Genomic DNA, 6,000 nt, shown 5'->3' on the forward strand with positions numbered 1-6,000 from the left:
TGTCGAGAAGTAGTTTTTTGAAGTAGCATTCAACAACTTTTGGCCAAAGCTCATTCCACTCAATTTTATACATTAAAAAAAGTACCTTTTTTAGTAAGTACTTAATTGATATTGTATTTGGCCTAACTTCTTCTTAAAAATGTATAGAAGTTGGAAAAAAGTCGGGTCAAACGATACTTTAATCTCCCACAACGACAATGTAGAAGCAACTGAATTTAAGATTATTTTTATTCTTATAAAATAAATATAAAATAAAAAAGAAAATAATATAAAATAAATATAGAATTATGAGGTGGCACTCTCCAAGGTGAATGAATTATGAAATTACCAAATTGCCCCTCCTAGGAGTAAAATTGGAAATTCACATGGCATCAATTTTAATAAATAGTTAATAGATACTGAATGAAATTGTGTGACTTCAATTTTTGCCAAATTAGTTGACCACTAAATAACTTGGAAGAGTAACATCAATAATAACGATGGACAGTTAATCATCATACAAGAAAAGGATGAAACAAGCGAAAGGGAATATATTCACAATAGTTTTTCTTATAAAACACTCCCTCTATTTCTTTTTGAATTTCGGAGTTTTAGATTTTTTTTTTCAAATTTGCCATTTTCAAAATTCAAAGTGGTATTTTGTTCAAATTTTTTCATAACTTTGTATTTTAAAGAGAAAAAAAATTATAAGAGTTAACGAATAGTTTTTTTTACCTGAATAAAGAGTTAATGAATAGTTAAAGTATTATAAAAGAAAACTAATTTTATCAGAAGAAAAATGAATTAGTTTTCTTAGTATGCGTCTGCACGATCTTTAAATGACCATTTTTTGTATAAACTAGATATTAAAGTGCAAAAGCATCACATGCCAGCTTTGACATACCAACTAAGTTGTCATCCAAAACTATCAAATATCATTTGTAACACTCTAATATATGTCATTCTAACTAACAATATTTGTTGTAATTTATTTTTCCATTTTTTTGTCCAGAGCCAAGACTCAAAAGAAAAATGAAACTAAGAAGCTTCAAAACAATCTTGGGCATTCAAGCTCCACACATATCATTAAAAAGAAAAAGTGAAGCTTGCTAGGAGGACACACTACAACAGAATATAATTAAAAAAAATTATAGTAGAATCACAAGGCTGAAAGTTACATGTAAGATAATAAGTTATTTATCGTTTTATAATATCAATGAAATATTAATATCGTTCTTTTACAAAGTGTTAATATTGGTTTTCATATTATTATTTTTACCGGGTTTTTTTCCCTATTATATTCCTTATTATTGATCACTCTCTTTCAAATTGTTTTAAGCTAGCTTTCTCATATCATTAATCAATGACAATTTTTAACATAATTCAAAACTTCTCTTTTCTTATGACCAAATTAACTAAAGTGACATATTTTTTTGGAAGGAGGAAGTATACAATGTTCCAAATTTGAATAAACAGCTTTTTAAAGCCCCCGTAACAGAAGGATTTATGTTGAAGTACAAGTACCCACATCGCATCAGTATGGTTGATTGGTTGTAGTGGCCATGTCAAAAATTGCAAAGGAGGTCAAAGTGACATTCATAAATGGATGCTCTCTTTTCTCTTACGTTATATACGGTTATAGTACTAAACAATTAATTAATTAGTTTAATAACTTCCACTTTGCATAATTGCGGTGGGACTATAGATGGACCCAAAGACCCATACATAACGAAACAAGATAACAATTATAAAAAAAAGATCAAGATCAAAATCAAAATCAAAATTGAAATAATTAGAATCTGACAATATTTTAAAACTGTTTAGGATAAAAAGTTGACATTGCCTTTAATTTAGCTTTCCTAAAGTAGACTTAGTACATTGCATTACAAAATTGTACCGCACTAATAAAAGAATGGATCTGGAATTTTTCATAAAAAGAAAAAAGAAAGGATTTGGATTCTTAACCGTAGTATAAGCAGTTGCACACTAATCCCAACCATAGATTTAAGTTGTTTGAGAGTAGAAGCTTTGAGAGTTTTTGGTGGTGGCTGGGTTCGAACCCCGAACCTTACATATTTTATTTATGCATTGTCCATACCGACTGAGCTAAGCTCACAAGGACTGAGAGTTTGGAAAGGAATGAATGACTTTGGATGGAAACTAAAGAAAAGTCTTTCTTATCTTCTGAAAGAGCATTTTTTTTAGAGAATGATAAATTAATGCTTATAATTAATATGTTTTTAATTTAAAAAAATTATAACAAGATATATTTAATTTAAATAATTCATATAGACCATGGAAAATCCTCTCCAATACATTTTCAAAGTATCCACAAATTAAAAGAATTTCGTATTATGAAGAAAAATAAAACCTCATACACCCTCCCTTCTCAAATCCTTTATTTTTCTCACCTGTTCATTTCTTTTTTCAAAAGTATTCCGTCTCATTTCCTCTAACCTCGTAAACAAAGGCTAAACAATCTCAGTCATTGATTTAAGATCAGACGGTTAAGATATGCACCAAATCCAAATTCTTAAAAAAAGCAGTAGCATCAAAAATAACAAGTGGGCTCAAGCAAAGCCCACATGACCCATCTCCCTCTGACACATGGGCTTGACTACGATATCAGCAACAGCGAAAGGGCACAATCTCGTAATTATCTTCAACTCCAATGGCATTTCATTTCCACTCAAACCATATATACGTTTCACCTTCAACAACAATTTCCAAATTATTCCAATTACAGCTAAACAAAACAAAACAAAACCCGCTCCGTTACTTTTTCCACACTCCACCTTTTTTCTTTTCACACCTCCAAATTCCAAATGTCTCCGTCATCGTCCACCGGAAACTGCAGTAAAATCCGCCGCATTGTCCGCCTCCGTCAAATGCTTCTCCGGTGGCGAAAGAAAGCTCGATTAACAGCTTACGACGTACCGGAAGGACACGTAGCAGTTTGTGTGGGTCCGAGTATGAGAAGATTCGTTGTTCGTGCTAGTTACTTGAATCACCCGATCTTCAAGAAGCTTCTGATGCAAGCGGAGGAAGAGTACGGTTTCTGCAACCATGGACCGCTTGCGATTCCGTGTGATGAGTTTGAGTTTGAAGAGATTCTTCGGGTTATGGCCCGACCCGAGTTCAGGTTCTCAACGGTTGAAGATTTTCAGAGACGGTGCCACGTGGATGTTAGAAGTAGTAGTAGTGGTGAATCGAGGCCTTTGCTTCGTGATGACTCGATTTGTTGAGTTAGTGAGTTAACTCGGTTTTCATGGACCGGGTTTTTTTCTTTTTTTTCTTTTTGGAAAATATTATAATCATCACTAACTCTTTTTTTTTAGGGGGAGGGGGTGTTTTTTTTGCTAATGATTGATGTTAGGAAGAAAATATTTACTAGTGAAATGATGACAAAAATTATGGATCTGGTTTGATTATTATTATTTTATTCTTTTTTTTTTGGATTTAAGTTGTGGATTGTTGGTAATTTGTAAAATGTATATTAGATGCAAATTACTTTGATCAATTTCAAACGAAGCTTGCAAAAAGTATTCCTTTTGTTTTTTTTTTTTTTAATATTTACGAATTTATATTTGGATTTTATTTAACGTTCAATTTAGATTGTTTTGAAGAAGATAATTTAGCCAAACCAATTTGATATTGGGGGGAATTGAATCCGGGCACTTCAAGATTTCAAATTAATATCATTAGACAAAGTCAACTGGGTCAACATTCAATTTAGATTAACTTCTAATTTAGAGAAATTTTTAACTAAAAAAACGTTGTACAGTATTTTTTAATTTACTACTTTTGTTAAATGAAATATGTTAAGAACAAAAATTTTGGAAAATATGTTAATAAAAAAGTTAAATCCGTAGAGTTTCATTTAATCATTTGGTCAAATAACATTTTTTTTACTGAGTTAAGTTGATATCTCCTTTATACCAAAGATAAATCATCTTAAGTAAAAAAAAAAAAAAAAATCAACTCTTCGATCCATAGATGAAGGGTTCAGAGATCCGGAGTTAAACGGAAAGTAAATAAGTTTTGATTAAAAATTGTTTCAAAAAGTATATACACATAAAATAAATGGTGAGTTCCACCATCAGGTAGATGGTTTGTGTCCATATCCCTTTTTTATTTTTTGGTCGGGGTTCGAACATATTTTATGCATTGTCTTTACTTTTATGCATTATCTTTACCAATTGAGATAAGCTCACGAGAACGTCCATATATCTCTTCTATTATAACTCTATCAATTTTGACAAATGCAGAATTTTTCTTTTGACAAATAGAGATTACATTATCGGTAGGAATAAAGTTACACACTTTTATTATTTATTATTATCTTTGGTTATAAAGTTATACACTTTTAACATTTAATTAAATTTTACCCCAAGCACAAGTGCTATTTTAATATTGGAAATATAGTTTGTTTGCCTCAACATCTATTTTTTTTGTCATGCAGTCTAATGACTAAAATTCACACATTTTAAATGTGGAGAAGTGGGAAGTTTGGATTCGAACTATGACATCTGCATATATTATATGTTTCTACCAATTGAGTTATGCTCACGGAGACACCTCAACGTCTACTTATTAGATCAAATCGTGAACAATCTTAAATTTACAACTCTTCATATTCCAAATCCTCAAGAAGAGGTCTTGTTGGTAGAAGTTAACACTTCTGTAAATCTATGTTGAGTCCAAAAAAATAAGTGAAGTATACGTTTTGCATGTTTACCCTTTGCATATTGCACCTCACAAGGCTCCCATTGGCCAGTCCCATCCCATGCTTACACTTTTATATCATCTACAGAATCAAACTAAATTCTTTACTCATCCATACATTTTTTTTTTTTACTTCATCCATACATTTTATCTTGATAAATTATACTAAATAAGTGTATTTTTCCTTTGTTCGAAAAAAAGTATATTTTTCTTAAACATGTTAAATGTATGGAAGATCTACGTATACAAAAATTGAAATGCAGTTAATGAGCTAATAAAAGCTGCAAGTATCACGCACGCAACAAGTATTAATATGGATGTCCTTGTGCAACCAAGAAATTGTAATACTACCGTTTAGAATATTTTATCATGATGTTGATATCTCACCTTCTATTAATGATATACATATTTTAGCCGTAATTATATTTTTTTGAAAGCATGATACATTTTTCTTTGGTGAATTGAAAGCATGATAAATCCAGTCAAGAAAAGAAAACATATATAATGAATATATAGTAAACACAAGTGATCATGATGTTCAGCATTAAAAATGGTTGAAGTTGTGCAGGGCCGTCTTAACAAATTCATGGGCCCAGTTTTAATTTTATAAGGGATGCAAAAAAAAAAAGAATCTGGGCCCCAGAAAAAATAAATAAGTCATTTTAAAAAAAAATATTAAAAATCACATAAAAATCACAAAAAAAAAGAATCTGGGCCCCAGAAAAAATAAATAAGTCATTTTAAAAAAAAAATATTAAAAATCACATAAAAATCACACTTTGATGGGTCTTGAACAAATCACATTAAAAATCACATAAAAATCACACTTTGATGGGTCTTGAACACATGACCTCATGACCTCCCACTCAACAAAAAGTGGACTCTCCACTGAAGCAAGTTGTTCAAATTGAAATAATTTGCTTTTAATAAATATATATTCATTATTAATGCGTCTTACATAAAAAAAAAAATATTTTGGGCCCCAAAAAATTGGAGGCCCGGTGCCGTAGCCCAGCCTCGACGGGCTATGGGCCGGCCCTGAAGTTGTGAAAATTCTTGATAAACTAGTTTAAAGTGGATGAGCTTATTATACATGATAGTCGATAAGATATTTTATAGGAGTAGTTGACAAGGTAGCTAATTGAATTCATAGTGTTTGGTAAAATTAACGGTTGAACTGAGAATATGAATATGAAATGACATAAAAAAGAGTTAATGATTTTTTTTTCTAAATTAAGCTTACAATGATAAAATTGAGAGAGAAAAAATATAAGCTATAAACTACTTGAATGTATT

At 30.6% G+C, this 6,000-nt stretch overlaps 1 pseudogene; it reads left to right on the plus strand.

Annotated features, from left to right (window-relative positions):
• The first annotated feature begins 2,707 nt into the window (after positions 1–2,707).
• LOC146931175 (indole-3-acetic acid-induced protein ARG7 pseudogene) lies at positions 2,708–3,521 on the plus strand (annotated as a pseudogene).
• Positions 3,522–6,000: the final 2,479 nt, after the last annotated feature.

The sequence above is a fragment of the Medicago sativa genome, chromosome 4 (genome assembly GCF_051527215.1).
Source record: "Medicago sativa cultivar Bolivia chromosome 4, Bolivia_mono, whole genome shotgun sequence".
Taxonomy (NCBI): Eukaryota; Viridiplantae; Streptophyta; class Magnoliopsida; order Fabales; family Fabaceae; genus Medicago; species Medicago sativa.